This window comes from Ambystoma mexicanum, chromosome 7p (genome assembly GCF_040938575.1).
Source record: "Ambystoma mexicanum isolate Mex_15411 chromosome 7p, UKY_AmexF1_1, whole genome shotgun sequence".
Taxonomy (NCBI): Eukaryota; Metazoa; Chordata; class Amphibia; order Caudata; family Ambystomatidae; genus Ambystoma; species Ambystoma mexicanum.
Window position 1 is genome coordinate 550175012 of NC_090939.1, and position 24960 is coordinate 550199971.

Sequence of the window (24960 nt, forward strand, 5' to 3'; positions counted from 1 at the left end):
TCTGCCCAAAAATATCCACATTTGCCTATTTTACATAATTAAAATAATGTGACTTTTTTTTCTAAATTCAGATGATAAAGCTTTTCACCATGAACTTTTGTTTTGAACATCTATAGGATATTTCCTTCAAAAGGTACAAGCATTTTTGTTTTCAAATGAAAATTTCACATTGGCATTGTTTTCTCTAATTTACAAAATATGAAATGCTATTCAAAGTTCTTCTGCCCGGTAAAAACACATCTGGTATCATATAATGCAAGTTTCTTTGAATCTGAGAGCTGGTAAATGTATGATGCCTGAGAGTGATGGATGCCATCGTGGAGGTTCTTTGAAGTACAGAACTGGCAGCACCATTTTCTTTCTGTCCCATCACCTTTTGTGATTCCAGGATGTGACTGGCGCATGTATCAGACATTCAATCTTCAAAGGTGCAACATTTCCTTCCTTCTCCAGGCTTATCAAAATATCAGATTACTTGAGAGGAGACCTCTGTAGACCAGTTCCCAGAGCAAATGAATTGTATTTTTAAGGATTTTAGCCAAATCTCAGAGACAGATGAAAGATATAATTGGGAGGATATGTTTTTCTTTAATGGACTGGCTTCTTGAGAGCAAACTGCTGGCAGAGTCATCAACGTTTATGGTTAGCTTCAAAAGACAGTGTTCACACTTTTCTCATGGGAAAGCAATCCATTCCCATGTTTCTTGCTATGTTGCTGTGGTTGGGGGAAGAAATGCAATGTAGCTGTCCAAGCCCAAATCTGGTTTCATTCACAGATGCAGCGTTTACAGTTATTTTCATTTCCCCTTGATTTTACATTTCCACAAAATAGGGCAACATCATACTTTTTTTGCAATAAAAACCTGTCAACATTTTATTTATGGGTATCTATAGGTTGTATAATGCTGATTCTTAATCCTATAAGGAAATAAGACAAACACAAACAGGTCTCTTGAGTTTGGCTCTGCTGTGAAATGCTGTATAATTCATCACAGATTGGACTGTTTTTCCATTTTAATAAAAGTTGCTGGATACTTTCAGTTAACTGGAAATATTTATATTGGACTAGTTAGCTACGTATTACATATATTCTGATTGTAGATGGACTTCTAACATTGCACATTTCCTGCACGCATAATTTTCAATATGTTTTGCTCAGGCTGCTGCTCATATGTGTGTTTGTAAACTGGTGCTTTTCTTTCTTTACATACATTTCTTCAGTATAGTTTTCCCTACAATCCACATCACTAATCTAGTTTATAGCCCTTTCTTCATTTCCAAAGTGGCTTTTCACATCCACAGAAATATCTTTATATTGTGCAGATGGGAATGCTTTTTCCTTTACTGTAATAATTATTTCAACAATTGATGGGTTGTGTACAGATCATATTGAAGTTAATTCTATTGCTTCATCTCCTAGAGGCTTCTTCATGGATATATAGTTCCATATAATTATGCATTTGGGAGTGTGTGGGATTGTTGTAGCTCTCTAAAAGACTGCCTTGACTATTTGGGCCTCAGAAAGCCTTTCAGATTCTCAAAATTTGGTTTGGTTTTCTGTTAGTGCTGGAGAGCCGAGGAGCATTGTGCCAGCAGTTGGCCTCCCTGCTGTGATGAGGGACTAAATACACTGAGTGAATGGGCCGGATCTCCCAACTGAGGCACTATCTCCCCTGAAGTCTTGGGAAACTGCCTTTTTTCTCCTTGTGGTGGCCCTTTTTGAAACTGATGGGACTTCTGGAGTTTCCTGTTGGTTTGCCTGCATTGGTGCCTGGGTGCCCACCCTCTGGCCCCCAGTGGTAGGGGGAGCTGGGTCCACAGCTTGGTTTTATTATGAGTTAAGCTAGTGGCAATATATCATGTGTAGTGGGACTTTCTGCACAGTGAAAACACTCTGACAGGCCTCTGGCTGCCCTACACCTGAGAGGATATCTCCCTATATTGAAGGCACCATAGACTTCAAACCTAATGACCTATCCCCCACTGCATCAGCAGCGCTGACCCTATGGAGGCGATGCCTACTTGCCAGTGGAGGCCGTGAAGAGTCTGAAGAAGTCACAGTCTGAACCTGCCCTGTCTGCAACTGTCTGCTGCTATGCCACCTGGTGAGTTTGCTGAGCCTTGTGCAGTTCTCCATCTCTCTCCCCATCCTACTTTCTGCTCTCTCCTTTCCATCTTGCCCTCCATATCTCCTATCTATTCAAACTGCTACTCTATCACCTATCCTACCTCTGTCTTGAAGTCTAGAAGGAAACATTTCAAAAAAGATATCCTGGTCTCCAATCCAGGCCTACCCACTGCCGACACCTACGTCAATGTTTCCTCTAGGCAGACTGTCACTGACATCCTCTTTGTTGCTCCTTCCCCTGACCTATGGAATCTGCATATGGTCTCTGTCTTCTTGCCCTGATCTTCGTTGCCCACTGATGGTGATGCCAGATGAGAAGTACTCTTGGCAGGCTTCTCATCCTTGAGGTGCATCATTATGTCTATCAGATTGGCGCGGTCACAGCTCTGGGCTCTCAGCTCAACTTTCTCCTTCATGATAGGTGACTTAAATCTCTCATAAACTTCCTCCCTTCTCCCTCCACCCCTCCTTCTGCCTCCCTTCTTTCCCCTTCTCTATCACCAACGGGGGAGCCACATCCATGTACTCTTCGGAAGTCCTTCAAAGGTGGTAACCAGCTGCACTTAGCTACCCTCAACTCTCACTCTGCTGTTAAACATGCTTTTGATATCTGTCTCCTTCTTGAAGACTTTGACCTTGACATTCTCGCTCTCACTCAGACGTGGTTCACTACCAGCTCTTTCACTGCTTCTGACTCCCTCCTTCCTAAGTGCTACAAGATTCCTTCTAAGCACAGGTGCAATGGTTCATGAGGAGGAGTTGCCTTGAAATTCCCTGATTTGATCCCTGCAACGATAATATTCAATGAGACATACTTTTCCTTCAAATGCCTCATCTGTAGGCTTGGTGTATGTCCTGTCTACCTGCTGACTCTTACCACCATCTACTGGTCCCCTGGTCTGATCACTCCCTTGCTCCCTGAGTGGTCTGACCTCACCTTGTCTCCACTTGCCTCCACCTCCAAGCTTCTCCTCCTCTTAGACTTCAATATCCACCTTGGTTCTCTCGAGTCGGCCACTGGACTCTTCTGCAGTGTCTGTGATGCTCTTTCCATCACCATTCATCCCTCCGGGCTGACACACCATGCTGGATTTACCTTGGAGTCACTCATCTCTTCTGACATCCCCATCTCGAACCGTCTCACTACACCTCTCTCCTGGTATGACAGTGCTCTCCTTTCTTCTCATCTGGATCTCTTAAGTCCCCCGGCTAAGCCTCTGGCTGCACTGCCTGTCTCCTTCTCTGACATTTGAGCAATGAAGCAAATGTCAGTTTCTGCCTTTGCTGCCACCTTCATTTCCCATCCCACTCCTTCCACTGACTCCCACCCTGACTCTGCCTTTGTTAATCTTCACCTCTCTATCACCAATACCGTGTAAATCCTTAACTCTGTCATGAGGATCCGATAGAAGCCTGCCTCTAAGCGCAACGCTGTGTAAGACTCTGACTTAGCCTCCCTGAAATGCAAGTGCAGAGAGGCTGAGCAGAAATGGCGGGCTTCAGGTGCATACTCTGACAGACTGCCTTGCCGCCTGCTCCAAAGGCAATACAGACTACCCACCCAATTGAAGAAGAGTGTCTGGGGCCACTAACAACACTGACAAACTGTTTAAAATCTGCAAGGAACTTGCCAATCCTACTGCAGTCTCCACTTCTCCCCTGCCGCTCTTTACTTCACTGACCTCCCACTTCTTATCCAAAATGCAGGACATTCTGTCCTCACTCTCATCTACTCCCCCTCCCACCAAATCGCTCAGGCCTCCCTTGGCTCCCCTCTCCCCTTCCCTTCAACTCTCCTCTTTCTCACCTATAGCACCAGATGAGGTCTCTAGACAAGTCAGCTTTACTAAAGTCTCTTCTAAACAGGTGCTTCCTGACTCCTCCAGAACTATCAAGGACAACATTGCCTCCTTTGTGCAATCCCTGCATGATTTCTGTAATCACTCCTTTTGCCACTGGTACCTTCCCGCTACCCCTCAAACACTTCCATGTGCATCCTCGCCTCAAAACTCCCTCTTCTGACCCCTCTTGTCCTGTAACTAGCACCTTATCGCCAATACGCCCTTCCTGGGAAAACTCCTGGAGAAGCTGGCCATCTTCAAACCAATCCGAAACACTGAATCTTTCGGTTGTCTCCACAACCACCAGTCTGGCTTTAGAGAAGACAGAGGCATGGAAACTGCTCTAATGGACACCCGTGATGACTTGCTCTCTAATCTTGATTCCATCTTTCCTCCGTTCTCATCCTTCTGGTTTTTACCTCTGCCTTTGAGGCAGTCAATCATGCCACCCTGACTAATCGGCTCTATGACACCCTTGTCAACACGATCCTTGCATTGGACTGGTGTCCTCCTTCCTCGCTGACCATCTTTCCCAGGTTCATCTGGGCCCTTTTCTTTCCCCTATCACTCTTCCACCTACGGTGTCCCTCAAGGTTCTATCCTCTTGCTGTACCTTTCCAAAATCTAACTTGCCCCTTTGGCCCATTTGATCTTCTTCTTCTCTCTCCACTTCCAGCGTTATGCAGACAGCACTTCGCTCTCCTTCAAGCTTCCCTCTTCCAACTCCTTTTCCTACTCTCTCATTCCTGACTGTCTAACTGCTATTCAGTCTTGGTGTGCTTCCAATGATCTCTGCCTTATCGCCAGTAAGACTGAGATCCTTCTGAGACCCCAGCTCCCACCTTCCCTCACACGCTCTGGCCGCCCTCATTGGGTACCGTGCCCTCACCCTCCTGTGAGGAAAAAAACCTTGGTGTCATAGTTGACTCTACTCTCTCCTTACTTTCCCTCAGAGCCTCAATGTCTCCAGAGCTCTGGTCCTCTATAGGCTTGACTATTGCAACAGTATCTTCTTTAATCATCCTTTATTCTCTCTTCGCCCCCTTCAACTAATCCAGAATAGAACTTCAAGACTTATCCTTGGCCTCAAGCCCAGGGACCAAATCTTTCCAACCCTAATGTCTGTCCACTGGTTCCTGGATGCTGCTAGGAACAAATTCAAGATCCGTTGCAATATCCACAAGGCTTTCTGGGGCAAGGGATCCTGCTACATCTCAAATACCTCCCAGCTAGAATCCTTTGTTCTGCTAGTATTCTGCTAGTTCCAACTCTGTGCAGATCAGTCACTTTTCTATGCAGAGAGTAGGGGCTACATCTCTCTCCTCCACAGGATTCTCCCTCTGGAACATTCTCCCTGCCCTTCTCAAGCTTGAGCCTCACCCCCTCAAGTTAAAGAAGCTACTCAATGCCCTCCTTTTCTCCTTTTCCTTCCTCCTCCCCCTCCCCTGATAACTCCTCCCTCTGCTGCAGTGACTGGCTGTCTGATTCCCTCTGGGTTAAGCTGGGTTAAACAGGGCTCCATGTCCCCCCACCCAGTCCACTGCCCTCCCTTGCACTTAGCATGTAGACCCACACTACTGTATTTCATGGCACTTGCCTTCCTTGACTCCCCTGAGCACGTTCTCCTGCTCCTCTGTACCCAGCCTTGCCTTCCCAATGTAGCACTTTACTTATTGTGCTAACCGGCACTTCCCACCTCCCCTTCTCCCTCGCACTTCTTGTTCTGCACTTGCACAATGCAAATGTCACAAGGCCAAGTAGGACCCTTATTGTATGTTCTTCCCTTGTTCCCACTCCCCATTTTTGTCTTGTGGCACCTTGAAAAACCATTTGTTGTATAGGCACCTATATATATCCAATAAATGAAATCAACATAAATATGTAACTTTTTTCCAAACATTCTATGAGATCATCTTGTCATGAACCACAAGTATGTCTGTTTTTTGGATGTCATATTCAGCTTATTTACACTTCGTTTTAGAGAGTCTGTTGCTATTTGGAGTGTCTGATGTCTTTGCATTTTGAAAAGGTCAGCATAAGTTTCACATTTATGTCCACAAATTCTGACTCTGGTTTTGACTAGTTCAGCCGTGCTCTGTGACAGTCTTCAGGAGTATGACAGTTTGTTCCAGTATCATAGAAATTGCCTGGAATGTTTGGAAGGCCAAATCCTCTCTTGTGGGCTGATGTTGACAGGATTTACAATGAAAACTGTGGTTTGTTGCCCTTAAACAAGAGCACAAGTTGCAAGCTCATCCATTTCCAGTATTGACAAATATGTACAGAATGTTCAGAGGTACCATGATCTTGATCGTATTGAGGTTGCCACACGATTGTGCATGGATGTGCGCCCTGAGGCCTCAGTGTTAGTGGCACAATACAAGAATGCAGATAGATAGATAGATAGATAGATAGATAGATAGATAGATAGATAGATAGATAGATAGATAGATAGACCCAATTTCGACATTCACACTTTAATTACCTTTAACTGATTTTTATGATTTTTTTTTAAATAATCCTTTCCCTCTATGGGATGTTCTTTTGGATAACACATCCTTGTCCCCACACTCCCCACTACAACACCTCCCTTTTCCAGCCTACCCCCTTTCATCCTTGTGTGTTTGTGGAGCATTTCTGTAATCAGATTATTAATCTATTCTAGTAATCAAGGCTTTATTTTTCTTTTTTGTAACACTTTATTTTTAAAAACTGAAGTAAGGATTTTTTGATATGTCCTGCAGCATTAGGTTCATGTTTAAAGTCATTGAGACACATTACGGGTCCGGCGGCAACCCTGCCGGTGCAACTGGCGGGTTGTTGCCGGACCCGTAATAATTTACTTGTGCCTGACTTTCCGGTGCCACCGGCATATTAAGAGTCCATTGTCCCGGGAAGTCAGGTGCCGGTAAATTGTAAGTCCCCATTCCCATAGAGTCCTTTGCGACTCTATGGGAGTGGGGACACGTAAGCACCGGCACGGTTGCTAACAGTGGCAGGACTTCCGTGACCGGTCTGCCTACCGTGGCCACTGCGCCTGGCAGGGTCAAACCTGTCGGGCACAGCGGCTCCGGAAGGCAGACTTTCAGTTTGCCAATCCAGAAACAAGGGTGCCGGTGAGCTTACCAGCATCCTTGTTTCTGGACAGCCAAACCCCTAATGAGGTCCATTGTATTCTTGGCTTTGTTGGAGAGTGTTGTGCACATGTATTTATTTGATCAAGGATGTAGACAATTGCAGTTTGAGTGTCCTTAAAGCTTGACACGTGTTTATGCTAAGGTAGACAGTATTACTGAATTCTCCCATTGTAGTTTGTGTTTTGAATACATAATGATTTTCAGTATGTTGGCCAATGACCTCTGGATGTTCCATCAACAGGAGTGGGCAATCTCCATACATCAACCTCTTCATGTGTAGTTGAAATCTGTGTATGCCCTGATACTTTTCATGGTATGTTATGATATGGTATGGCATAACATGATATGGGATGGTATGGTATGATAAACAGGCATATAAAGCAAAATGCCCACCTTCAAAAAGGTGTGTTGGTGCTGGAGAGACTTGTATTGGCACAACATGAATGTGAGATTTCATTTATAGCTGTTGCATAGAGGGAAGAGGCGGGTTTTCATGTTTGTCTAAATTGTAGATGGTCTATAATACCTCTAATATACAGCACAATCCCACCCCGTAAGGAAGCTGCCTGTAACAAGAAGGGTCTTCCTGTCCAGAAAGGCAGCTAGAGCTAGAATTCAGCAGCAATTTCTACTTAGTAGACTGCAGTTGTCTGAAAGGAACACATTGTAAAAAAAACATACGGAAGAAGGCTAGAACCCTGCCCATGCAATGCTTTGCACAGTATTCTGAATGCTTTAAATGTAATCCATTTTTATAGAAATATGTTAGCCATAGTAATGTCTGAAGAGCTGGTGTGTCATGCCTTCTAAAACGTAATTTTGAACCAGCCTGAGAAGAGATTTGTTTTGTTGTTGAACTCAAATCAGCGCTTCCGCCAGGCATAGATAAACAGTAATAGTAGTTGTGTCTCTTAGCCTTAATGTGACTAAAGAATTTACAAAATTATGGGCAACTGTGTTTTATGGTAAATTATGGAAAATCATTTATTAAGCACAACCATACACCTTAAATAAGGCATCACGATTCTGAAGAGGAAACAGACCCACCAGACCCTCAGAGTAAGGATATCCCCCCTCCCGACCAAAAAAGGCCCCAGGTCAGGGTGGAAAGAGAAGAGCCTCCAGATTACGTCTGGAGTACAGGTGATGTTCAATGCCAAGAAGGGCTGCAGGGTTTTGCTGCCTGTACTGAGAAAGAGTGCCCCCATCCCCATTTTACCAATCTGAACTTTGGGGTGGCCAGCAAATTGACCGAAAATGAGCAAATCATTCTGGCGGGAACATGCCATTGCAATTATGTCCTATAAAGTTGGGTGCCATAGAATACAAAGCTCTGTGAATTATACAGAGTGACTTGAATTGTAAACGTTCCTCCACAGGAAGCCAATGCCGTACTTGTAGAGCCTGGGAGATGTGATCTCTCTGACCTAGGTTTAAGATAACCCCTGCAGCTACATTTTGAATTCTCTGAAGTCACCCAATCTCTAGTTTAGGCAGAACCAGATAGATTGCCTTACAGAATTCAAGTCTGCTAGAAATAAAAGCATTCACTAATTGGATTTTATGGTGAAAAGCAAAAATAATCCAGAAATCTTTTTAAGAAATGGAGGTGAAAGAAACAGTAGCTAGAATCTTTTGAGATTTAACCCTTAAGGAACAGTGGTGAATCCAGCAAGATCCCCACGTTCCTGAACATCAGCAGCAAATTAGGTCAAATGTCAAGTGAAGAAGGACAAAACTGGGGCATCCAGGCTGCTGCCATGTCATCCAACTGATCGGCAGACCCTCGGCTGACCCAAGCAATAGAACTGACCAAAGCAGTAGAGCTGACCTGCATTTCACTGTTTTTAACATTACACTTAACCCGGTTGAAGCACATCCACACGGTAATCTGTTCCAAGCATGTCTTCACCTTGTCTCCTTGTGAACCTGGGGCCTCCCCCACTTGAAAGATCAGTTGACTATCATAAGCGTGTATGTCAAATCTGATGCCGGCGGATCTAATAAGGTCTGCTAGCAGTTTCATGTATAGATTGAACAAAAGCAGACTAAGTGAAGAGCCCCGGGGGACACCGCAGGTCACTGGTTTTAATGCTGACTCAATCTGCAGACAAATCCCCTATATAGGCCATATAGAATCTGTTTCTTAGTTGATTCCATGTTTTTGGATTTTAACATAATTTAAGACTAGGTGTAAAGGCTGTGGACTGTCTTTACAAATTCTTCAAGTACATTTTCTTAGCATCTTAAACAGGAATGAACAAAATACGTTGCTGAATATTTTTTCCTTATCTGCACTCAGAAGCAGACCATGGGTCTTTGTTTAGCAGCATGTGTGCAGAACATCAACAAGGAATCTAGTATGATGTTGTACTTTCCACCTTTTATACATCTAGCTAAAGCATTGCCTATTAATAGCATTTGTTAAATCCAACAGGTCAGTAATTTGGTTGGGATTGTACTCTCCAAGTATATGAGCGATGTCAGTCTGTTATTTGTATGTCATTGCTGGACTCCCTGCATCTCTTTCTGACTTGTTGATAACATTGATGACATATTATTTCAAGATTGGGTAGAATTTACCCTCATTGATTGCATTATTCAGGATAGAGTGCAGCAGGGTGGGCAATTCTTAACAGAAGCATTGTTCATACTCTAATGCTAATCCATTTTATTGTGGTCTTCATCGGGTATTCTCTGAATTTTTGTCTTGGACAAAAATGTGTCTTGTATAGTGGTAAATATACATTTGTTATCATAAGACATTGAGTACTATTAACTAAAAGTAATGGCTGTTCCACTGTTTTTGAGGTTCTAATTGAAATTTCTGTCTCTGAATGATGTGTGATGAATCTGATGATGCCATCACTTCTTTCCCAGTGGTATCCTCTTCCCATGTGGACAGGGGACGGCAGCCACTGCCTGATCCTAAACCCTAGTGGTGGCTGCATGGGGGAGGATCGCATGCGCGAGGTGACCTTCAAGAGAGTGTTGTATCATCGAATTAAACATGGTATCCCCCTTTCCCTTTCAGGGATACCCCTTCTGTTCCCCATACCTTAATGGCTTATTGCCATAACTCCCTTCCACCACCCATAGAAACCAATGTGGATCTCTTGCCTTGTGTTGTGCATAGATTTCATAAAACTCACTAGCTTTCATACGAAAATGAAAATAATGTGACAAGAAAGCTGCCTAGAGCAATGAAGATCACTGACAGTGAGAAGCACAGAATGCAGTCTTGTTTTGGAGAACCACTGAAAGGTGCCAGGACATTTAAAAGGTACTTGGCTGGGAGAGAGACCACTACCTGGAGGAGTCCCGAAAAGCCAAGACCGCTGAAGAGAAATAAGAATGGGAGCGAGCGGATGGCACGGGGAGAAGGACACCCTTGCCATGCTGCCATAGGGAACTTTCCGTTGGAGCTCTGGCGTGTCTGTGGCTTTGGAGCAGTATCCGTGGATGTGAAGCCAGCTGCAGAAGTGGCTATCCCCAAGAATCCAAAAGACAGGGGAGAGCCACGCGGGAAGTGAGAGGCAAACAAAGCCACCTCCGAGAAGTGAGATCCTGGTGGCAAAGCGACTGGGAAGCAAGCAGTGAGGAAGCCGCCAACCACTGAAGAAACTCGAACGCCATGAACCGGACGAAGAGAAGCACACCTCCGTGACTGCCATGTACTGAATAAACAGGTACAGTGAGGGAGAGATGGGTGCTAGATGTCCTAGATGCTACAGGGAAGAGTGAACAAATGTGAATAACAGGGCGAAGGACCCCAAAGGAGAAAGTGAGCCAAAGAATATGTAATCAATATTGGCAAAGAGGGAAACCAAGATAGGTGGACATTAAGTGTAAAGCCTGCCACCAAATATTATTGTGAATCAAATTTGCAAGTGTGTCAAGAGAGAAGTATGAAGCAGTCCTGGCAAGAGAGCATAACATGCAGAGTGGGTTTTGCAAGTGTGTTGAATGAAGCTCATGAAGGAAAAACTCTGGCAAGAGAGTATACCAGGCACCAGGAAGTTTGCAAGTGTGTTGGAGAAAGCCCACAAGAGAAAAGGGTCCTAAGTGATAAAATCGTTTAAAAAATAATGATTATTTCAAAGACTGATTTTGAAAGAACTCTCTGTGCTCGCACAGAGCAGTCTGTCTGAATCAAACTGTCACGCCCTGCCACACACAAGTGCATGCAGGGGCTGACAGGCTGACCAGGACCCAGAAGCAGTGTTGGAAGAAAACGGGTAAGTGTATGTGTGAATGTGTGTGTTTTGGGGAAGTCTTGTGTGAGAGTGTTCCAGGAATTCTATGCATTTGCATAGTTTTCCTGGGTACTGAGATCCATCGTCTGCACCCATGTAGCTCTTAACCCCCCCACTGAGACACAGAACATATATATTTCAACAGAAACATTGGCATTCCATCAATGTGCAGGTGATCTGTGATGCACCGGGACACATCATGCATGTCAATGTCAATTACTCAGGATGCACTCATGATAGCTCCTCTTTTGGCATTCCCCCATACCAGGACCTTGCATTCGGAACCTTTTGAAACAGATGGCTCATGAGTGAGTATCAACTATCAGGCACACAAGGAGTCACATGAAACACAGAAACACACATAATTCCAATACATGCACTAAACAACCATTCACTCCTTTGCAGGGGACAGTGCCTACCCGCTCTCACCATTCCTGTTGACACCTATCAGGATTCTAGCAAGTCCACCTGAGACTCACTACAACGTACCACACATACCCACTAAGGCCATAATGGAGTGTGCATTCATCGTGCTGAAGTCACACTTCTGCTCCATTAACCATTCAGATGGTTTATTGCTATATGCACCGCCTGTAGTGTCCAAAATCATTGTGTTATGGTGTTAATGACTCCAATCAAGCATTCCCACTAAGTCAGTGCCTTGTCTGTGATTGCTCAAGGGAAGCCCTTACTTATATATTTTTATGACAAGTAATAATCTGGATGATGAACCCTTGTATAACGCCCCTCTCTTAGAATCTCCCTGACCCCACTGAGCCAAGAAGTAGGTTTGTTTTGCAAATTAAAAAGGTTTATTTGAAAAATTAAACAATAGATATATATCACACTTTTATAATAAATTAATATTTGATATCACACTTAGACATATGACAGTGATCAACAATGGATGATGTTATACTAGCACACTGGTTTAATTACTTAGGAGTAGTATAGAGGATAAGGTAGCTGAGAATGCTTTATGGTTTCAAGGAGATGCAAAGATGAATAAAAGGCAGTACAAAAATAAACTTGGTATGATTTCAGCAAAAGATAATATGATCACTTTTTCTCTGACAATTCACTCCCCCCCAATGCAATGTAAGGAGATGGAAGTAACACACACAGTCTTCAGGAATACAATCACAATACAATACAAATTCAGTTCCCCCCTAGCAAGCTTATAGAACCAGGGATGATTTTGAAACACAGGCGAAAGACTTTCAGGTGATTTGCAAGGGAGTGAAATATGCCAAAACTGATTTTAATTCCCTCTAGAGGTTCAGGGTGAGTGAGAGATACTTTAAATCAGTTCAGGTCAACACTAACAATGATTAATGAGGGATTATCAGGTTGAAAACGGATTTCAGTAATGGAAGCAAAGGACAGATCTTTCTACACGTGGTTGAAATGAAGCAAAATGTCAAATCGCAGCACTTTTTTACGAGTGTGTCGAGCGCAATTACGGAGGCACTATAAGGAGTAGCAAGTCGCTTTAGAGCTTGTTGGAAAGCTGGGAATCATAGCTTTACAATAAATTTTGTTCCTAGGAGGCACGGTTCCAAAGATACAGACAATTTTCCCAAATACACAAGTGGTTGTCATTACATGTACATATCTTATATTTCTTCGGGTAGATCTCTGTTCCAACTCTGATGTTTCTAAGAGCCAGGTTTCAAAAATGGCAACTTATTTTCGTTTTTAGTTGGTTTGCCAATATTGGATTTTTACCAAAAATTACACAGATGTACACCGCCTTTCCACACATATTCCAGTAACTTCATTTTTCTAGCGTGAACCCCGTGTCTGCAATCTCCATAATTCATGGGTTTTTGCCTCAGAACATGGTACAGAGTCCTAACACCTCTTAAAATGTGAACAGAAAAATCACAAGAATAATGATATTAATTATATAATTTTGACAAGTCCGTACTATGAATTTTGCATCTTTTTAAAATTATGCTCTGGCCCAGAGGGGTGTGGTTTCCCAAAGCACATGGTGGAATTTCTGGTTTGTCCACTTCCTCCAACTCCAGTTGCTCACAGAGGCACTGCCCCTCCCCGTTTCTCTCAAGAGGAAGCCATTTACGACCCCCCCTAATTTAACATTTGCCTGAGCCAAGGAAGGATCATTGTTCTGTTTCCCTCCAGTCCTAGGTGCTCCTCCCCTGATTCAATCAGGGAGGTGTCATCTCCTTTTGGTGGGGGCAGCAGAATGCAGCCAGGCCTGGGAAGAGTGGCTGAGCAAGTTTCAATTCCTGTTGGGGGTAGTTGCCGTGCAGAATTCACTCTCTTCAAGCCAGGCTTCAGCCAATGTCACTTTTGTTCCCAGTTTTTCTTCATTCAAATCAAACTTACAATTTTTACACATGCAGCTAGAATGCTGATTCTAAGTTCAAAACTATGACCTTTAAACAGTTGCAACCTATGTGACACTCAAAGTAGGTCACTCATTTATTTTAAACATTTCGATTTTAGTGGCTTTAAGTCCAATTTCACTTCAGCTGCTGACATCCACAGCTCAGCCAGTTTAGTTATAAACATTGTTTTGGGCTCTTCATCTTTCCAGATTTTGTACGCACACAAGACTAGATTCTGCCAAATGTCTGCTGGTGTTCAGTGAGATTTTTGAATATCTTGCAATGTTTAAAATAGGCATTTTTAGCTTGCATTTCAGAGAAACAAAGGTGTTTTCAAGTGCTTTTTGAGCTAACAGGCATTGCTGTTTTTCCTTTGGCACCACGTATCACTCATGGTGCTTCTGGCCCACCCCGCTGGCACTGGTGGGTGGCAGGTTAGGCAACCATTTTGGTGTGTGCAAAAACTGTGCGGTTTTCCTGGATCCTGGCACAATGTGGGCTTTTTCGGCCATCTAGGATTTTCTGAGCCCATAGCCCCAAATGTTGCAGCATAATAACTCAAACATGGGTCAAATCCCCTGACAATGGTGTGTCCTGTATAATATTGCCATGTGTTGTGGCATAGCATTAGAGGTGCATGAAGGCTTCGCCCTCATCCACAGTCACAACACATTCCCTTAGCAGACCAATGGCACAGGGACGCATCAGACGATACACAAATTCTCATCCCCTTTCCGGAAAATACACTAATGACTCTAACACCATTAACAAAGTTCTGCATCATCCAGTCTTGTATGGCTCCCCATAACCTTTGCCTCAATGATGAGAAGACAGAGTTACTCATTTTTATTATTATTATTTATTTATGTGTTTGAGTTCCTCAAGAACCTTTACAAAATATAAAATATTAAAACAGTGATATATACATATACAGATATACAAATATATAAATATGCATAAACAAGTATACATAGACAAGTACTAGCTTATAACAAAGCATAACTTCATAATCTAGGCCCCAAATCCCCAAACCACAATGCTATAGGGAGTTAACTAAAAAGTCTTGAGGCATAAATCAACAGCAAAACAAAACACAACTTATACCCATAACTACTGTATACCCTGTGGCATGATTTATTCTTACCTATATGTACATATCCTAATTTCACATTCTCCATAGGTCTATGGTTAGGACCTCTTATCTCTTGGTATTACTACAGCACCAGCTGGTCTATTTAAAATGTGTCTTAATATAAAATATTGAATTCAAATTTACTCATCCTCAAACTATCTATGGCAATCATATCACCATCAACCAATTTCTGTGGGTTACTACATGTGGCCCATCTCACTAAAACCTCCTTCTATTTAAGCTAACTACATGTTAATTCAGATGTTATGGTACTTTGCTCATCTCTATTATTAATTTTTCCCTACCTTTCTTATTCAGTATGGCACTATAACGGTGGCCAAACCAACTTCCAAACTTGATGTTATGCTATATGTTCCCTTTCCAATTTTGTGTTCAAACAGAAATCCCAAAATGTGTTTGTTGTAATTGAGTCATAACATCCTACAAATTGGGCCAGCAATGTCATAAATGTAGGTCCCATCTTGGGGGACAGTGTCAGGACATGCCTGGGGGTTTTCAAGTTTTCTTGCATCTTACATATTCGGCAGAGTCTTTGCTCTATTGGTACTTTAGCCCAGGCCCCTTGTAGGGATAATAGCAGGAGTTGATTGACCCAAAGCTTTAATAAAAAGTGACACAATGCTGGGCTGGGACACTGCATAAGGTATCTCTGCAGTTTGATGTATGTATATCTCACCCTGTGTATGTATTTGTACTGTTTTAGTGACTCCAGGTGGTCAAAGTTACCAATACAGTCCCACTGCTCGATCTTATTTTTGAATAAGGCTTTTAAAACATCATAACTCGTACTGCGGGCAAAGTCTGGTATCTACCCAATGCTAGTGAAACTTTCCTCATTCAGCTCCACATACTTTCGGGTAACCTGGCTATCATGGACCATACCCAAGAAATGTAATAGGGGACACTTTGGATTAGTTCTAGATTTAATATAGAACAATCCTCTCTGTAGCACCAAATGACTCTTCAAGGACAGTATACCCTATTCCAGTCTGATGTAAGCCATAGGGGTAGACTGTGGTAGCTTTAATAATTTTCTCCAGAACTGTCCATCTATGACATTTAGCCAGTTAATGTTCCTCATAGTGATTGCTTCCAGTCCGTACAAAATTGTGGGTATAAAACTGTTTGTAGAGTTTAAGCACCCCTGCAATAGAGTACCCAACCGTATGTTTTGTGAACATATTAATTATCCCTTTCAATTGTCTAGCCTTTCTTTTTTTCCCTTCTAGGATAGCGCTGTAGTCTCCCTGAGCCCCATCTCAAGTCCGAGATAGAGAGGTGTGTGTACTTTATCAGCCCAAATATTCACCCTGTTTATTTTCCCATTCGTCACCACCATCATCTTTGTTTTATCCTCGTTTAATTGCAGGTCATTTTGATTGTCATACTCACATAAGTCTTTGTATTTATTTTTGACTCCCCCTATCTTTTGATCTAACAGCACCTGATTGTATGCTTACAAAAGACTTGTTATTTGACGACTACCCACTTTGATTGAGCTGCCCTCGACCGATAGGGAAAGTGCGGCCAGATAGAAATTGAATAAGAATGGTGCCAAAGAGCACCCTTGCCTAACTCCTTTGTTTATTTCCATGGAGGAAGTCACCATCCCATTATTATTCATATGCACATGTGCTGTGTTGTTGGTATAACGTTGTACAACCATATCAAGCAACCCCTTTGGGAAGCCCTGTGTTTGTAATTTCAACCACAGTCGGGTGCGACTGACTGTGTCAAAGTCAGAGCTAAAATCGACCAAGATCACATACAGCACTGGATTCTCCTTTTTGAAGGCCTCTACAAAAAAGGCATCTAGGAGCCTAATACTGTGAGTAGTCACTGAGTCTTGTCGAAAACCTGTCTGTGTAAAATGCAGTATACTGCTCTCATCTGCCCATTGTTGCAGAGCTGTTAATACAAAGTTTTCAAAAATGTTACCAGTTACATCCAGTAAGGATAGTAATCTGTAATTCAATGGGTTCTCCCTATCTCCCTTTTTGTAAACGGCAACAAGGATTGCCTGCTGCCAAGTAAAAGCCATCTTTTCTATTCCTTTAGACCTTATCGAACAATGTTTTTAGCACCCCGGCCCACATTCTTGGTTCAGCCTTTAATACTGCATTCGACAGACCATTCGGTCACGGGGCACGGGATCCCTTCAGCCTCACAATCTCCCCTTCAGTAGGTGGCATCATCCACAGGCATCACCCACTCACCTCAAAACCCTCAACCCCTCTTATGCCTCCTTCACCATTGATGGCTCTACCATCCCTGTCCTCAAGCATGGCAAAATCCTGGGGGTCTACCTTGATGCAGAATTAACCATGATGAGGTATGTCAATGCTCTTGCATCTTCACCCTCCCTCACCGCCAAACTTATCTCCATTAGCAGACAATTCCAGAACCCCAACAACTGCATCACACTCTCCAGAGCCATTAGATACGCTAAAGCTACAGAGAACCTCCAGTGGGCTCTGGGCCTCCGCACAGTGGACCACATTTCGGCAACTGAGCGAGAAGTTCATTGTCTACCAATAAAAGCACAAATTGCCTTCCAAACCTTGACTATAGCGCACGGTTGCATCTACAATAAATCCCCCATATACTTGAACGATTGCATCACACAGAAACAGCACTGTCACTCACTCCACTCTTCTGACTATCTTACCCTAGCTGTTACATGTTTTAAACTAGCCAGAGCAGGAGTGGTTAGTTTCAGCAACACTGCCACCACCATGTGGAACTCCTTACCTCCACACTTAAGAAATTATCCCTCCTACCCTGCATTCAAGTGACTGTTGAAAAATTGGTTATTCAATAAGTATGACTAGCACTTTAAGCATGAACTGTCTCCTAATTTACCATAGTACTTCGTACAAATGTAATTATCTGTAAACTGTTTTAATCGGTTACTACATTGTACAAACTCTCTGATACTTGTGGTCTGGGGTTTGCACAAATGGTAAAATAACATTTTAAAAAACAGGTAGTACAAACCTACTTCACATGAATCTCAACTCATGTAGAACACACACAGTAGATCCACATCCTTGATGGCCTTCAATGATGCAATTGGGCAAATCTGGGTTGCCCATAACACCCTGAGAATGTGCTTCTCGGACAGACAAACTGTGTGTGCCCCATAACACAAAAAGTACAATGCCACCCCATCGACATCCAGTACAGAAGAGCGCAAACCACTGCCACAGTAATTTCAAGTGGAATAAAAAGTGCCCATGTCACAGCCTCAAAATGCAATCATAGTAAAGCAAGCCCAAGCACACTGTCCCCATACTATGTGCTCACCCGAGTAGCATGCATCAAGTATAGAGGAGAGCACACCTGACTGTCATCTTGATGGTGTGTCCATCCACGCCATTCCTTGCCCCTACAAACCTTTGCAACATGACAAGTGCAGTCTGGCATATTAAAAGCGCCATTTGTGATGCATTTTTTCATCAGGGCAAAGTACGGCAATTTTTGCCCTAGTGCAAACATGCAGTGAAAATGCATCTTTTTTTGACCTAGGGAAATGTTTACCCTGGTGCTTATAATATGCCAAACTGCACTTGTTATGATATGATATGGTATTTATAACGCCCCTGTACACAAGTTTTTCTAGGCGCCACAAGACAAGGGAGGGAAAACATAGGGATAACAGGACAAATTATCCTAGTAGGCCTTATGTTATTCGGATTGTGTAAGTGCGTCAATAGAGGGAAAGGCGAGGGGGGAGTACAAGGGAGAGGAAGGGGGAAGTGCGAACAGGGCAGCATGGCTCTGTGTAAGTGCTGCCATGGCACAGCGTATCTGGATCGTGCAGGAGGCAGGGGGGCTGTAAGGGTTACAGTTACAGCCCCTAATTTCGTAGTAGGCCCGGAGGCAGTGCAAGGAAGACTGGGTGTGGAGGAGCCAGGTACCCAGTGAGACTTTGAGGGAACCAAGCAACCAGTCGGCGCAGCAGTGCAATGGTTTTCTAATGTATCCCAGTGTTTTAAAAATAGGGCAACATTGCCCTAGTGCTAATAAATTGCAACTTTGCACTTACACCGTTGCAACGTTTCTGTAATCTGGCCCCAGGTGTTCTCATTATTAAGTTACCATTGTACATTTCTGAGCATACGGCCCTTTTCTTAAATATGGGGTCACGGGTCTGCCCTGTACATTTCACGTATAGAGAATTTCTGGATACAAAGCTTTATGTGAAAGCAAGTGAACATGCAAACATGTGCATAACAGAAACAACTGAGGCAAAAGCATGAACATGTTGCATCATTCAACACATAAGGGAGAGGCAACCATGAATTGCCTGTGCATTTACTTCAATGCCTAACATGAACACAGTGGGCCTAGTAAATCACAAGTTGACTTTCATTGTCCTGAAATAAATTGTGAAGACACATTTCTAAGCAAGCACTTACTGTGCAGCCCACAATATAGAGATGTGTTGGGGTAATAAAGCAATACCTCTCATATTCAGAAAAGTATGTGATGCATAACACAGCATGACATGTCCCATCATTCATTATAAGGCCCTATTTCCGATTCAGGAAAACCCATGTCAGATTTAGAAAGGCACAATTTCACTTAGATGTTCACACACTTCCAAGATGAATTAGTGCCTGGAGGAAATATTTCACCCAGATGCCCTAAATCTGCCTATCTTTAACAAGGTTTGTTAATATGGAACTGTCTTCAGTCGGAGGAACCGCATCTGTTTCCAGATAAAAGGCTGCAAAGCGTGTCTAAGACATAAAAGAACGGTGCTGTATTCTGCATGAATGTTTGGGCCAGCACGCATCTGGTTTGTGTAAATGAGCCATCATGGGCAGGAACTTATTTTTTCTGCTTTCTCACATGCAAGTTCATCAATCATAGGACGCAATCACTAAGAATGTAAAGTGCCGAGTTAATAAAGTGGCTTATGTTTTGATATATTTTATCTCAAACTGTACTTACTTTTCTTTTATATTGCTGTGGGTTGATTGTCAGAATGCAAAGAGCAATGCTGCACGGGAGCAAAGTAAGGACAAGCGTATTTTGGTTCTGAGATTAAACATGAAAGCAGGCGAATCAGAAAGAGCCCAGCAGCCTATCCGAGTGGTACTTGTTTACAATGCTGGATACGCCGTCGGTAGCGAGAAATGGTAAACGGGGTCCCCTACGTTTCAAAGAAGAAAGCAGTACTTGATGGAAACTTGTCAGGCTTAATGCATGCTTTTTGGAAATAACCGGGGACTGTTTTTCCATCAGTACAAACAGTGCTGTTACATGAGTTATCTTTAGAACAAGCCAACCAATAGAAATCTGCATTGTTGTTTTGAGTGGCACGAACATTGAAGTGAGACTGCTGCGTGCAATAATATCTCGGTTAGATGGTATCCCCTAAAACACAATCGTTTCGCCTTGGAACAAATTAATAATTTGTGATGATAATGTATCAGTGACACACTCGGAGGAATATAGTGGTTTAATAAAAATAAAAAATACAATGCAGGGAGTGTGTGTACAGAGAACTGAAGGAAGTGTTTGTATTGCCATATTTCCGTGCAACCCTATTTTCCAGAATATTCTGTGATGATGTGGTCACGTTGGCACAGGGTGTTTTCAGCGACACCACTATGAATGGGGTTGGACTAATTGAGCACTTTTTTAATTGGCAGCAGGCATGCCAGCGGTATGATATGATATTATGGTTTATTTATATAGCGCCTATACACAATGTGTTTCAAAGCGCTTCAAGGCAAGGGAGGGAACAAGGGAAAATAACAACATTCTTACAGGCCATGAACAGTAAGGATGTGAAATTAATGATTGTACTCTGACAACATTTCAGACAGAGAAAGGGCTAAGATATAGATAATGAAGGGAGGGGAGAGTGGGAAGGAAATGTAAACAGGCAGGCGACTACTGTACTCAGCCTGACAACATTTCAGATAGTGCTGCAGGGGGGAAGGGAAAAAAACAAGTAAGGGAGGGGGAGGAGACAGACGTGGTTGCTATCATACTAGGTCCAGGGACAATTCTGATAGAGTAAGTGCATAGAAGAAAGTAAGGGGAGGAGGGGAGGAGATAGGAAAAAGGAGAAAGGGAGAGGAGGAGAGAACAGAGAGTAAGCAGTCAAAAAGAGTGAAGAAGCAAGAGCGGAGAGTGAATACAATTGCAGAAAGCAGTATTAACACATAATGTTGCAAGCCAGGACACAAGATGAAGATGGGAACATCATGATTCAGGGCCACCATGGTTACACACTGCAAAGGAAGTCCAGCATGACAGTTGAGAAAGGATGATGCACCGTGAATCAATGAAGTCCATAAAGTAAAATCCAGCATTGGCCACAAGACAGTGATGGCGAAACTCCAGACTTAGAAACTCCACTCTAATTGAGATAAGGTGTCACCAACAATAGAGGATGTATGGGTTTAACCTATTCTAAAGGACATTCTATAGCAGATGCAAAAGGATAACTCTGCTATGATCAAGTTGGGCTAGAGCGGTGAGAGAGAATGCATCACTAGTTTTGAAAGGGGCCAGACTGGGGAGCATTCTCACTCCCTGGCTCTTCAAATTCTGTATTAACTCACTCTAGACCTATCTGGATGTGTTTCAGTACGACTGACCATACTGGCATTTTTTGCATGCCCACCTATGCAGACCATGTTGTTCTATTTTCCAGTTCATATGAGCCATCACAGATCTTAAAAGAGGCGTATTCAGCCTCTTTCACTATGAAATATTTTAAGGTTGCTATCTCTAAGTCCTACTCATTGAGAGGAGGCGAGGCTGAACACTGAATTGAAGAAAGCTACCACATTTAACTCTGAAGACAGGGATGTCATTTAACCAAAATGTAAGGGGTAGAAGAAGTAACATCACGTGACCTTTGATCTCACTCACATCGCAGGACGTATTATCACATGACGTTAGGCATTGCTAAAATCATAGGAAGTGTCATCACTGGTATGAAATAAGCCTACACTGAACATAACAAACAGAATACATGGTTTGTAAAGTAGACACATATTTATTTTGTTGCCAGCTATATATTAACCATGTTACTGACTTGATATGCCATGATACAGTCATATTTTGGTAAAGCATGCTCAGCAGACTCATCATAGCTGAGGGGCCACTGCCATGTTATGCTAGTTAGAGAGTGACCTGAGACTTGTATAGTCACCCACTCCCAGGTATCGACTTATATGCAAAGTGTGCTTCTTTTGTACGGGTAAAACCTGACCAGCATCTCAATTCCCTCTAAACATAGACATCTATGCCTCGCCGTCAGATGGCTGAGAAGGCTTGAGCACATGCAGGTCCCCAGCCAGTCACAATGCCACACAGCTTATATATGTATCAGACGTCACATAATAATTAACAAAATTAAACTTTCTACATAGTGTCCCTGTTTGTTTCTTTGCATTCTCGTATGTCATTTAATTTTCTATATTATAAATACACAAATAGAAAACAAAGAATACAATTGGCAAAGGTCAAGAGGAGTTTCCTTTGTCAACACTGATACACAATATGTTCTAATTCCTGTTAAAGAATAGTGAAACCCATTATTGCTTTAGTATAATCTATGAAAATAAGTATTGCTACAGCATCATATTTAAAGAAAAATTATGCTCTTTTGCTAAAATTCACAATCCATGAGTACTAGTCTGCTTCATATTCAAGATGTTTAAGAATATTTGTTTCCTTTAAAATCATACAGACTGTACACAGACCAGCAAGTAATAGCATTCTGAATTTTATAGAATGTAGGATGTTTTTTTTATCAAATCTAATTTAGAGTGCTTTGCTTTCTTCCTGCATTGAGCTGGATGCAATTGAGATATTGCTAATACAGCGTTCTTTTCCCACTAAGTTGCAAGACGAAACAGGCAGCTTATAGGTAAATACAAGAAAATCAGTGGTGTTCCCCTTAATTTATGAAAGGGAAGTCACTGCAATATGATGCATACACTTTGAAGGTTTACTTACACAATTAGAGAGTTGCCTGCCTGTGACATCTCACAAAGAAACTGCACAAACATGTAGTCTCACAACAGTTGTTAATTAAATGTTTAGTTATATTTCTAATAGGAAAATCTAACTTGTAAGCAAAATCTAAGTGCATAATGACTTTGCTGCTTAACCTCCAGTATGTTCAAATGATGCTAAGAGTGTATACATTACATTCGTTTTCTTGTAATTATTCACCAATTTTAGAACATTTTAATTTCTCCATTATAAAATAACATTGGTACCAGACAAAGGTTTCATGAATATCAACACTTTTATCATTCAATAGAAATCACTACCTCTCCCAGGTAAATATGGTGTTCAGGGTTGTAAGTATCTGCATGCAATCTGAATGCAAGTTGTAATGAATTGTATCTAATTCGGCTTGATTTGGTTAAGAAAGAAGTGATATCAATGTAGAGCACACAAGGTATTGGTTCATCCATCCAACATTGGAACATCATTTTATGACTTTGTAATACAGGGATGATTACCCTTCCCACTTCACTTCACAAATCAGTTCACACAGGTGTAAAGCCCATCCCTTGCAATTTCAAGAGAGAGGAGAACAAAAAAATCTACATCAGCATCATTTTCTATGGGAATGGAAGTGACACAACTAAAATCCCTTCATCTCAGAACACCGCTTTTTCTAATTATTTATGTCTTTCACAGGTTTGCAAGTTATCAAGCTTTTCTCTATTCAGCTATGGAATGTGGTCATTCAAATAACGGCCTAACTGCTTGACTACACCTGTAAAAACACTGTGGCTACTATTTAATTGGACTTAATTTACAAAAGGCTGTGCTTTTTCTATACAGATCAGCTATCAGTGCTGAAAAAGCATTATTAGTTATTATTTAAATGTGATCTTACTCAGCTTTAGGTACAGTAAAAACAGGACATATCTAACACAATCAAACTATTATATCCTATTCTCATTCTGTTAGTAAACATGTATCAGGCACTATGCTCTGTACACAGAGAAATGCTTTGTATAATGTACAGTGCTGTATAATTCAATAAACCTAATCTCAAATTGCTTTATATGTAGTCAGAAAGCACTGTTGCATTTCTCCCTAGTGAAAGCCATCTTCCCTCTCCAGGGACTTATCTAAGGAATGGTTCGAGGGGACCTATGTAACTATATTTGGGGAGTTTTCACACTCACCTTTGAATAATTATTTAAGGCCAACAGCCAGCATAGATACTCCCTTTTCCTGGAAAGCAGGTGTCCCTCTGAATAATCTGGTACAGGCTTCCTTGTGAATAAGGCCCTTTAATTACCAAATTGTATACACGTTCAACACTCATCCATTGGGGCAAGTAATATCTGTCTATCGACCATGGATTCCAGAGTACTGTGGGTCTCTGTGGGTTTCCCTTTTCATGCTGGGTGATATTCTCATGCTTTGTCATGATTGGTCAAATCTCTCTGTTGCTTGCTATTAGTCAGCTACCTCCAGAGAATACACACCTTCAATCTTCTTTGGTTGATCATATTATCTATAATGAGGAAAGTTGGGGGCTTCCTGTACATTAATAAAATATGCCACCCAGATCCTTGGCCCAGGCAGATTTAGGGCTGTGCAACATATGTTTGAACCATATATTGTTTTGAAGCTATTGGTATTGATGATTTAATAATTATTTATAAATGTTAGCAGTTTGGATGTAGACTTATTTGATAGAGGGGATATCGTAGGTGAACCGCTTGTTTATGTTTTTTTCTAGGTCTTATGTTTGTGGTTTTATGGGATCTTTTCTATTGCATGAAATAATGTTAGATTTGAATATGACCCTGTAAGTGCCACCACAATTAATACAATGAAACAAAATAATGGAGTGTGCCAGGTGTAAGAAAAAAAACTGCTTTATTTACTTTATTCTGCAAAAGTAATGGCCAGGAGCAAACAGAAACACTCAACAAACAACGGGTTATAAAGCACAAAACTGCAGGATTAACATACTTATAAAAAAGAACCTTTCAGAACATTCTAACATATCCATTGGCTACTCTTATTAAGACACTATAGAACTCTGTACATTGAAATCTACCATTGGCTAGCAGTGGTTG